Raw genomic sequence first — 12,440 nt, 5'->3', positions numbered from 1 at the left:
CGAATTTGGCTGATATGCTAAGAAGGAATTGTTGAACATATAATTTTGGATAGCTGACTTAAACCTGTTTGACTATTCAGTGCATTGTCAAGAATATACAAATCTGCTCTAACTAGTAACACGTAAAATACCTGCCATGAATTATGAATATTAATACACTACATAAACCTCGTAAAGCTTATTTACCGGATTTCGAAGTCAACATCATACAAGAATAGTCTATATTCAGTTTAAGATTTGACATTCATCTGGTGAAATTGAAAGTAACAAGTTGAAACAACTGCGGCCAGTGTGGCTAGTCCAGCTGATCTTGAGCTCATTGCCTCTGAAACTTTGTAGAATAAAGGACCGTTATCAATACAAACCAAAAGCTAAACATATTGCAAAACCACGTTACTAATGTGCGTAAATGCAAGTTGTCAATTTTAATACTCAAAAAAAGTATTTAAGTTAGTAATTGTAATAATATAAATGTCACTTTAGGATCATACAAAATATTTTAGAAATTTCACTCGTTCATTTTAGGTCTTATTTCATAATACAGTAAAACCTGTTAATTGGACCATCTGCCTATATTGACCTCTTTCCTATGGAACCTACATTTTCCAATACGATATTTACTTATTATTCTGTAATGAGATCATCTATCTATCTTGGAACTTGGCCTCATTGAAGCAACGCTACTCCTATGCTGCTAAGGTTAAATTTACCTCTGTATATTGGACACCTACGCCATTTTTATTTCTTACAAAATCTTTCAGCACATATTTTACTGTCGTGTGTTCCAGGAGGTCTGTATTCCGGAGGGAGACAAAGGAAAAACTTGTCAATTGAAAATAACTTCTCCAAAATACAGAAAACGTTGACATTATTTATTGCTTTTATGACTGTTGTTGGTAAGTATATTAATAAGGCTTCCCATTCATATTATTTACTGCAAGACCATTTTGCGGTTCAGTCCAGACGGATTTAGATGCTCTTTTGTTTTCTTCTTCGAATTCTTCCTACTCGTTTAAAATTAAATGAAATATTTTTTATGTCCCATGTTATGCCAAATAGGTTAAAGGAGATTGTGATGATGAGGAATGAAGAAAGTGGGAGGAAACTGGAGAACCTCGAGAAAACTCACGCACACGGTGTTTGTCCATCACAAAGTTTACTTGGCGTCCTCCTCGTGGAGTTTACAGGAAATTTTGAACAAATGACGATCGGATACCGTACATATTGCAAAAGTGTTAAAAAAGAAAGATACATAAGCAGTGCAGGACAACAAGTTTATACTTAGTTTCTTGCTGATCACTGCTCCAGATGCGCAATAGATCTTTTTAATGTTTCAATGCTGATAGCTGCGGGCTACAGTGTGATGTTTTTGAGTATTTCTTGGAACTGGCATTTTACTCTATCTCATTTATGATCATAGGTGGGAGTGAAAAGAGAAAGCAATGTGCCGTAGCGTTTCAGAGCTAATTAGCTTGCTCAGATTAGTGTACATATAAAACCAGGGTTGGCAAAACCCATGGTTTTTATTGAAAAAAACAAAAAAAAAAACGTTTTTTTGTTTAAACCCGGTTTTTTTGGTTTAAATAATTTACCCTATGTATTTATATTAGGAATGGACAGAAATTAGTTTGTTTAGCCTTGGTGTTATTATGTAACAACAAAGTTATGCTGGAAGAGGTCACATAAGCTTAAAGCAGAATCCAAACCGCTTCTCCGCTTACATCCAAGAGAAATTGTCTATTTCGACACAAAACCGGGACTAATCGGTCACAAATGCGATTGCCGACTCACTCACGAAGAACTCTTAATAAAAATACGTTGTACTGATCTTTACATATACCTAGTTGTTAATATACTTGTCAAGAGTCATTTCAGAAGGACAAAATGATAAACAGTTACACAAGTAAAAACATTATACAGAATTATATATAAATCGGGAAACTCCCGCCTTAGCCATTTTGAAAATTCTGTTATTACTTTAAATGTATTTGTATGTAAAATTTTAAGGTCAACGTATCATAATCACTACACTAAAATTGAGGTATTAAATTACAAATTTGGTCTGTAGGTATCATTTAATAAAACTAAAACAAACAAAGAAAGTCGAATCCAAGCTGATGTTGGAAGCTACGTAGGCAGTTGATATTTTTTTCCAATTTCTAACAATATATTTAAGCAACCTTGGCTTCTTTATAAAACAACAGGCATTCAGAGAAGCAGAAATATACAATTTGGTTTCGTTTCGTATGTTTAGGCTTAACATCCTTATGAAATACCAAGGCTATCACGGAGAAGACTTTCGCTTAAAGGGACACCTCGAATCGCTACTTGGTTTACACTTGAAAGATGGGTTGTGGTTCGACCGAGAATTGAACACGGCACCCCTTGATTAAAAGGTGAAAGGTAGATAAACGTAATGCAGATGGTGTGATATGTGGAGACGTCACCATGAAGTTCACACGATTTAAAGCATTTTTGGTTCTTTTTTTGGTTTAAACCAGTTTTTTTTAAACCATATGGTTTAAACTAAGGTTTAAACCGTGGTTTAATCCATCTTGGTTTAAAACAGCCAACCCTGTATAAAACAGTATGACAAATTAAGATACATACTTATTTCCATTTGCGGAGCTATGCGGGCATTGTTCCAACTTTTTAACAACAATAAAAATGCCACTTATAAGATGTCCACCTACCACATTCGTCTAGGAAGTATTCCACAGGTCCGAGACCGACCAAAAGGTCTGCTCCCCAGCAGTTAAATTCCCAACACACAAAGAACAATGCATATTTTCATAGCATATTTTTATATTTTAGAAATAAATTCTACTATGTATCATTTATAAAATGCAAACAATTTAATAGATAATAATTATAGCTGACATTAGTATATTGGATTTATAATAGTTTTTGTTTTAAAGAGCTTTTATTTTATATAAGTTGGCCACTTTGCAGTGAAGTCGATGATGGTCACAATATACAGATTTCACTGTACTAGCATGTAATAATAAAAATTTGAACTATCAGTCACCAACACAATTCTATTTAGGCCTTTTAATAAGGGTGGTTATTGTCTGCGAATATTATGCTTCTTATCGGATAATTTTATCTGACAAATTTAATAAGGAATGATTGTGTACCATGCAGTGAAGACGAAGTTTATTGGCTTAACTAATTTTCGAGGCCGGTTTTGGGTAAATAAAGGTTTTAATTTTCCAAACCAAATAATGGTTGCCAGAACCAAAGCAGTTAGTTTAGTTTGTATATTGACAGAAGGAGGAACAACCTATTTTTTTTTTACACACCAAATCATCTATAAGTTTGTATTCAATCCTACACAAATGTTGAAAATGTGAACGACTGGACCGAGACTCGATCCCGGTATCTCGGCATATTGTGCCGAAGTGTAACCACTACGATACCCAGTCCGGACCCAGAACAGCCACACATTCTATCACTCTTGGACTTCAAGACTTGTCTCTGAAGACTCTCATCAGATCCTGACAAAATTGATACAGAACGTGAGACAAAGTAAACTCTTTAAAACTAAATGGAAGGTTCTAGCCACCGCACTAAACTTTGCTGGTACAATTCCTTAAACTAAATCATATGTTGCAGTTGTTACGCATATTCTTGTGAAATATGAACAAAATTATAAGATGTTTTCAAAAAATTTCGCCCAAAGAAAACTCACCGGAAAAGTTAACTACCCCTATTCCGTAAGAAAACGAGAAACTTATTCGGAAGAAGTAACTTATCCAACACCATACAGTTATTAATGAAATATTTATTTATGAAATATGAACAAAATCGTCTGTGTCGTTTTTGAGAAAATAATGCATGAAAAACACCTCTAAGAATAAACTACCCCTCGTACATTTTTCAGGGCAAATGAGTTACGCCATTTTGTCAAGTTATTAATGGTATATTTACACTGCTCCACAAAACTTAAGCAACTCGAAGAAAGTGGCAGAAAATAAAACGACACGATCACTGCACCAAGTATAATGAACAAGCAGACGGTCCAGATGCACAATGCAACACAAGTGAAGACGAACAATACAGTTAGGATGTACAGGGTGACCAAAAAGTGCAGCACTACGATCCCTCAACAGGTGACGCTGAGTTGTGCGAGGGCACAGGCAGTCAATATGGCATGTAACCACCACGAACAGCTATACAGGCACGACATCTGGCCTCCATGCTGCAAATCAGAGTGTTGATCAAGTCTTGCGGCAGATGGCGCCACTCCTCGAGGAGAGCTGTTTGCAGGTCAGGGAGAGTGTGTGCTGGTGAACTGCGCTGCGCTATTCGCCTCCCAAGAGCATCCCACACATGCTCGATGAGATTCAAGTCCGGCAAATATGCAGACCATGAAATACGCGTAATGCCTTCGCTCTCCAGATACTCGGACACACGATGTGCACGGTGTGGGTGGGCATTGTCATCCATGAACAGGAAGTCTGGGCCAAATGCTCCGCGGAAATTGCACACATGTGTATTGAGAATTTCATCCAGGTACCGTTGTGCTGTCAAAGTGCCATGTTGCACGATATGGAGGTCCGTTTTCCCGTCCAGCATAATTCCACCTCACACCATAATGGAACCACCGCCATAGGAGGGCCGTTTAGCAATGAAGTTTGGATGATAGCGTGCTCCTGGCTCTCTCCACACTAAAGTTCGATCAGAATCTGACGACAGGCTGAATCTCGACTCATTAGAGAACATGACACGCGCCCACTGGTGTTCCCCCCATACAACATGTTCCTGACACCATGTGTAACGCGCACGTTTGTGCTCCAGTTTGATGGCACACACAGCGCAGGCCTTTTTGCATACAGTCCTGCTCTATTGAGTCGCCGACGAACAGTTTCACGACTCACGCGTTGTCCTGTAGCGTGAAACAACTCATTGGCCAGGTGAGAGCATGAAGCTTGACGGTTACGTTTGACAGAAATTGTGAGAAATCGGTCCTCGACGGCCGACATCTTCTTCGGACGGCCTTCTCCATGACGTCTACTGACTTCACCTCCATTTTGAAAGCGATTGCACAGCCTTGACACAACACGTTTGTTCACGTTGAATTCCTGCGCCACTTCCACTTGCGATCGGCCGAATTCCACCGCCCAATTGTTTGCCCGCGGTCAAAGTCACTCAAATGTCGTCTACCAGCCATTGCAAGGTGTGTACCCCACACAAGAACCACCAACTCAATGCTTGGAGCCTCGGACACTACTAGGCTGTGGTGTACGGCTCATGGCATAAGTTGTTCACCGCGCTTGCAACGATGCTGCTTATGCGATAGAGTGGGTGCTCGACTTGCCTGTGTGTCTCTGTGTATGTGCATGCCACTAACCAGTGTTGAATGGGCCCCACACGTCACTTATACCACGTTCTCTCGGGTTGCTTAAGTTTTGTGGAGCAGTGTATTTGTGAAATACGAACAAAATTACTTGAGTCCTTCCTAAGAAAGTCGTCCGAAAAAAAAAAACAAGGATAAAATATCCCTCGTATATTTTTTTTCAGGAGCAGTGAGTTATACCATATTGCCAAATTATTAATGGAATATTTATTTATGATTTATTAACAAAATCGCCTGAGTCATTTTCGGGAAAATCGTTCGAAGTTAGTTACCCCAAGGAGTAACCTACCACTCGTGGATTGTTTCAGAACAAATATGATATATCATATTGTCAGATCATATTTCATAAATATTTCATTAATAAACAAACTCGCTTGGATCGTTTCTGAGAAAATCGTCCATACAAAACTGGCCGTCAAGAATAAACCACTCATCGTAGATTCTTTCAGGAAAAATAAATTTGCTAGCTCGTACTGAATCATTTTCCATAGAAATTCTGTGTAAAATATTAATATTTTGTAATCTCTAAGTTTACGTTTGATGCACTTGATGCTGATAGCCTAACCGGAAAAAAAGACGTGTTCTTATAAAATTCAGGTCATAGATACTTGAAGTGGTAAATTTAAATTGTCAATGAAGTAGAAATGCAAGATGGCTAACCTTAAAAAGCTTTTACACTTTTTCGACCGCGTGTTTCCCACCGAGAATCGAACCGGAAACACTTTTAGATTATAGGCTAATTGTATTAGCAATAACTTTTCTGTAAATGTAGTCGGTTTTGTGGAAAAAAAATATTGTTACAAAGAACTAAATATCACGCCACTAGTAAAATGTGCCCAATCTTGGATAAGCTTGTTATTCCTCTTTCTATACTAATTTGAGAATGCTGAATCAAATGATATTATTTTAAATATATCCGTCCACAGATATGTTTGAAAACTGTTTTCATTGAGTTCAGCATTCTCAAATTCATATTAAAGCGCAGTAAAAGCGCAACTGAAAATTTATCCAAGCGTTGGCACTGTTTACTAATGCAGGGTTCCCACTAATCTGGAAAATCTTGAAAATGAAGGAATTTAACTTACTCATAAAAAGTTTTGGAAGAATCAGGGAATTTCGTTATAAACCAAAAATAAATAAAATAAAATCAGGAAAATGGAATTTTTACTACGGATTTTTACTTCTCACGTCAGAAACCATTTCCCTTCTTGCCTTATCCGACTGTTTGGTAGGAGATATTTTAATAAAATCAGTTTGTTTTGCAAAACTTCTCTACCTACCTACCTATCTACACACACACACATATATATATATATATATATATGTATTATATATATATATATATATATATATATATATATATATATATATATATATATATATATATATATATATATGTATGTATATATAATATAATATAATATGCATAGTATATGAAGAACCTCCTGTTCGGAAAAAAATATAGTTGCTTTTTTACATTATACATAGACCTGAAAATTTGTCCATCGTGACCTTGTAAAACTGAGAAAATCGAAATTTGTGCTCACCAAATAAGTGGAAACCCTGGAATAGCATGATCGTTAGATCTTTATGAATAAACTAGAACTTCTTTGTAACTATATATTTAGCATTTATTGAGGCTGCTAAAATTCGAGGGAGAGAACGTTTAAAACGCTATCCAGAAGTGTCTTATTTTAAAAATCTTGACACTATATAACAGTAAAGAAAGAAGGAATTCAGTAAATAATGATGTTGAACTAACATCATACCGAGAATACTTGTTTATGACTTTTAGTAAACTGAATTCTTTGAAGCTGCAGATAAAATGTTTCTCAAACGGAGAACAAGATGTAAGGAAGATTTTATACTAAAACAGAAATGTTTTTGTATCTGTTCCTTGGTTTATGGTATGATTTACTTGCGTGTTAGATTGAATTTAGGCAACCAGTAAAGCACGTACATCAGATGTACCATTTCCAGTTACTGGATATGATTGTTAGGCAAGCAATGCGACGTTGGGGATATGTGGGTTGCATAACGTATACTTGCAGGTAACAACTACAATCCAGTTTGGAAATTTATCAAAGCAGCTACCACCGGACTTAAGATAGGACTCAAAAGTAGTGGATTTTGTGAACGCGCTTTCTTAATTGTAGAATCCACTACAAGGAAGGAAGGTGCTATTTCAGCAGAACAGCCATAAAACGACAAAAACAACGGCTTTTTATGGTTAAAAAAATCTCCATCTCAAAAAAGCCGGTTTTTCTGCATTTACAGTGAAGTGAAATGATCCAGCATATTTGTTGATTTTTCACTCGCCAATGGTTTTTGAATGGCCTGACAATTGTTTTTAGCCTGTTTACAAGCATCAATTCCTACAGAATAACATTCGTTTTTTTGGGAGGGGGGTCAAAATTGCGTACTCATTATTTCTACACTCATTGCCCCAATCAACTCCATATATGTTCCACATAGCCTTGTATATTTCATCATCAGCACCATGAATTCAACATTACTTACTGGCTGTAATAATATACATTATACGATTCCATTTGATATACGTAGTGTTATTTGTAAGTAACCGTAGTAAATTATTTAACTTACCCAGATGACAATTTGAGGGGACATTAATACACAATATATATGTTTGGATGTACTATAATGAGCTCAAACTGATATAAACCAAATCACAGGGTGATCTATATTACATATTTTACTATATATTAATGAATAACCATCAATTCTATTACAGAAAAAAATGTATTGTAACAACTTGTGAGTTAAAGTATTAGAAATCCAAATATTCAGATAGCGGAACTTTATATGAATTTACAGTTAAATTACCATAGTTTCCTAGACCTAATCCTGCATAAAAAAGAAAAACACAACTGAATATACCTTGACGTGGCCCCTTATTTATTTTATGACTAGGCAGAGTTGTATTGTGTAATGCTTGTATTACGTATGGAAGGATATTTTAATATCCTTATTCTGCAACATACATTCTAATCAAGAATTTTGAAAATGAAGAAGTACTTCGGACGATAACAAGTTGTTAGTTACACTCCATTAGTTTGTAGCCTCTCAACCGAAAATAGAGGTGAGTTTCCATTTTAGGCAATAATTTCCTTATTCAAAATTGCACTTTGGAAAATCTAACGTGACCAATATTAGCATTGCTGGTTACGTTGTTTACGTTGCTTACGTTGTTTCTTCTGAGCTGCTTGTCGATAATTTGAAATTGTAAATAGGGATATTAGAGTGAAAGAATTTGTAATATATCGATACGTTTCGGCAGTGGCGTATTTACGATTTTGTTTCGGAGGGACTTTCTAACTTTCGGAAGGGGGGGGGGCTTTGCCTGAAAATGTGAAAATTCTGCAAGATATTTCATATACTTTACTATATAATAAGTAAGATTTCGGGGGGGCTTAAGCTCGGAAGCCCCCCTAAATACGCCACTGCATTTTGGATTCAAACATATTTTGAATTTGAACTTTAAAAGAATCTGATATAGTAGATTGTAGTACACATATTGTACAATTTGCATATTTGAAGCATTAATTTTGTTTCATAATGTCATAAGCAGAGGACCCTATACCGTACTTCTTTTATGGATAAATGGATTAGGTTATTATCTTAATTTGTGATATTTCGGTTCTTCATACCTTACTGAAAAAAAGTCTTAGTGGATATAAGCGTCGAAACTGGCGCCCAAGCCCTCTAATCAAGTCCTCAATTATTTGGAATAGCAAATGGGACTTCTAAAGATTGTGGTGTTAGTGCATTACTTCGTACGATAAACCTTGAACGAAACTGAATTTTTCAGTTATGTTTGTTTGCAATAGATAGCTAGAGCACTTTGGCGAGAGCGATTATCTGCAAGCAATCCTATTCAGATAATTAATATGAGTGTCACTTTTTACGTCCGTTAGTCCGCATGAAAACTCTTGAATTAAAGCGAATTTTTGAATTCGGCCTTTGTAATAGATGGCTAGAGCAATTATCTTTGTCGATAGCCAGTGGCATAACTAACGGGTATGCAATGCAGGGAGTCACGATAAGTGGGGTTCATTTAAATTTCGAAGATAGGATATAAAAATCCACTTTTCAAATTTCATACTCTTTCAGACTTTTTTCTTTTTTTCCCTTTTTTTCTTTTTTGCTTAATATTGTTTTGTAGTCTTCCAACAAGAGCGACGAATTTAGTATCTTTAATATGTATAAAGCTTATATAAGTAAAAATATCTGATCTTTTTATATACAGTAATTTCATAGGGTAAATGTTCCGAGTTTAGAATGCAGGATTTAATTTGCACAGCATCTCTTTTCGTGGGATTGCCAAGGCTGTTGTTATGTACAGTCCGCAGCAAAAAAACCTGCAACATGAGCATTTAAGTTTATTGTGAAACTACGCCTACCAGCCCAGGGAATCAACATAACGTCTAAGTGTCACGAATCATGCAGGAGAAACCTCAACGTCCTCCAATACACATTTATTTTGGAGCAAAATCTTCGTTGTTTCACAATAAACTTACATGCTCATGTAAGTCAAAGATATACTCAAATAAACGCCGAATTGTACAAGAATTCCAGGAGGGAACTCAACGAGTGATGAACGAAATCGATGAGCAAATGTGCAGAAGTGTTATGAAATTCGAGATTGCAAATTGAAGGGACATATGCTTTATGTCATGTATTTCACTCTTAAATCAGGAATTTTTCCAGTTGTGATAATTTCCTAATATTTGTCAATTTATTAAATTATAGTGTTTTTGCATATGAAATCTGTCGCTCTTATTGGGATACTCTTTATTTTTAGACTAGTGTCTTAAAGGGACTCCATATAGATACTGGAATGATAAACAAAAACGATTGACAGTATTCAATAATTTTCAACTTAGATTGAGTTAAATTTTACTTTTTCGCTTGGTAACAATGTGAAGACAAAATTAAGCTGGGAATAATCATAATGTGCAATTTTTGTATAGTATGAGCAAGTAGTGAGTAACTAGATGGAACATTCAAAGTTAAAAAAAAAAAAGTTTTCTATTGTTGTATACATTTTACGTGCCTTCATGAACGTTGGAGGAGAGGAGGCTCTTTTGATTTTTTCGGGGCGCCTATTCATCCTTACTCGGCTACTGTTTGCCAAGTTCCTTAATGGAGTCAATCCAGTTCAGATTAGGAATATGGATGCCACTTCTTTACGTCTGTTATTCTCCTCGATAGTTCTTGAGCAACACGGAATTTCTTAACTCTCGTGTTTGCAATGGATATCTCTGCCGAGTTCTTCAATCCCATACAATTTAAAAATACAGAGGCCACTTCCGTTACTCCACACAGTCACTCTTGGACGCAAGCGGATTTTTGAGCTTCGTTTTTTTGCAATGCATAACTAGAGCGATTATCTTGGTAAAGTTTATTAATGGAGACAATCCCAAGCAGTTAAGAATATGGGGTGCACTTACATACGTTTTGCATGATCCTTCTTACTACCTTTACCGGACTTTAGTTTTTTGGCCTACTATTTTTTAAATTCGAAGTGAAAAGAAGTTATAAGGTTTTAGGTTTTTTTTTTTTTTTTTTTTACTATTTTGAAATAATGTTAAGGAATTGAATATTTTTGTTTTCTTGTGTTCTTTGTAGAAAAGAGAGAAAAAAGTGTCTTTCGTAAAGAATCTCAGTGCATTGAGGAATTGCTTGGGTTAATTGATTTAATAAGTGGGTGATTGAATGATATAAAATTCGATAAAATATTATTGGTTGATCGAATCGTGGATGATTGGAAAACCGGATAATACATAATAAGATGACCGGGTGATAAATAATGAGATGATAGGAAGGTGGGCCGTTGCATGATAAGTGGATGGATGATCAGGTGCTGAATGATTGAATTTAAATGAATGAATGATGGATGATTAATCGAATGGTCAAGAGGTGGATGTTTCATTGATAGAATAGTGGATTTTTGAATGAATAGATGGATGAGAAGTGATTAGATGACTGAGTAGTGGAATGAAGGATGACAAACACCGTGTGCGTGGATTTTTTCGGGGTTCTTTCGTTTCTTCCCACTTCCTTCATTCCACCATTTTCATTCATTTTTCATCAGTCCTGTCTCCTTTAGCCTAGCCGACATAAACGAGGGACGTAAAACTCTAAAGATTTCATTTTAATGGAATGGTCGATAATGAATGATTGGCTGGCTGACCGAATATTAATCTAGTTATAAATCATTCAATTTTCTGTTAAATCAGTTAATCCAAGTTAATCATTAATGTATTGTGGTTATTTACGATAGACATTTTTCTCTTCTAAAAAGTACACGAGAAAACTATATATTGAATTCTTTAACATTGTTTCAAAATAGGAAAGAAACAACAAGCTTATATGTTTCTATAACCTCTTTTCACTTCATATTAATAAAATATTAGACAGAAACAAACAAGTAAAAAAAGAAGAAACAAAACAGTTCTGCTAAAGGCAATATGAAGGAACACAAAAGAGATAAATAGGAGACCCTCACATTCTTAATCTGTATGGGTTTAACTCCATTAACGAACTTTACAGAGATAATCGCTCTAGCTATATATTGCAAAAAAAAAAAAAAAAAAAAAAGATTTTGTTCAAGAGTTGTCATATAGACTAACAGACATAAAAAATCTCCCCTACCCCCGCCTGTTCGTAATCTTCAGGAGATTGACTCCATTCACAAGCTCGCTGGAGATGATTGCTCCAGCTATCTATTGCAATAAACAGAATTCAAAAATTCTGTTTTGTTCAAGAGTTATCGTGCAGAGCAACGGACGAACAACACTATCTTACAAGTCTCACTTATGTAAATCTAATAATTGACGAGTCGATTGGAGAGCTTGGGAAGCCTTTCCGACGGCTGTGCCCAATATGAGTTTTGTTCGGTAAGACGTGAAGACTTGAAAGAGCACCTTTAAAATAATAGCCGAAGCCGTTTGTCCATAAGGAAAGTCTCGGGTATTTGTTAGGGTGTGTATTTTTAAACATAAATTGAGAAATATAAATCAACTATTGGGGTCTTTGGGATTGTAGTTCGAAGGTTGCT

The 12,440-nt window shown here is 35.7% G+C and overlaps 1 protein-coding gene across 2 annotated transcripts in view; it reads left to right on the top strand.

The window, feature by feature from the left end:
• Positions 1-12,440, top strand: part of NfI (Nuclear factor I) — a 784,932-nt gene that overhangs the window by 99,070 nt on the left and 673,422 nt on the right. The gene's annotated exons all lie outside the window — the stretch shown is intronic.

The sequence above is a fragment of the Thermobia domestica genome, chromosome 6 (genome assembly GCF_964235325.1).
Source record: "Thermobia domestica chromosome 6, izTheDome1.hap1.1, whole genome shotgun sequence".
Classification (NCBI taxonomy): Eukaryota; Metazoa; Arthropoda; class Insecta; order Zygentoma; family Lepismatidae; genus Thermobia; species Thermobia domestica.
This window is presented reverse-complemented; position numbering and strand designations above follow the sequence as displayed.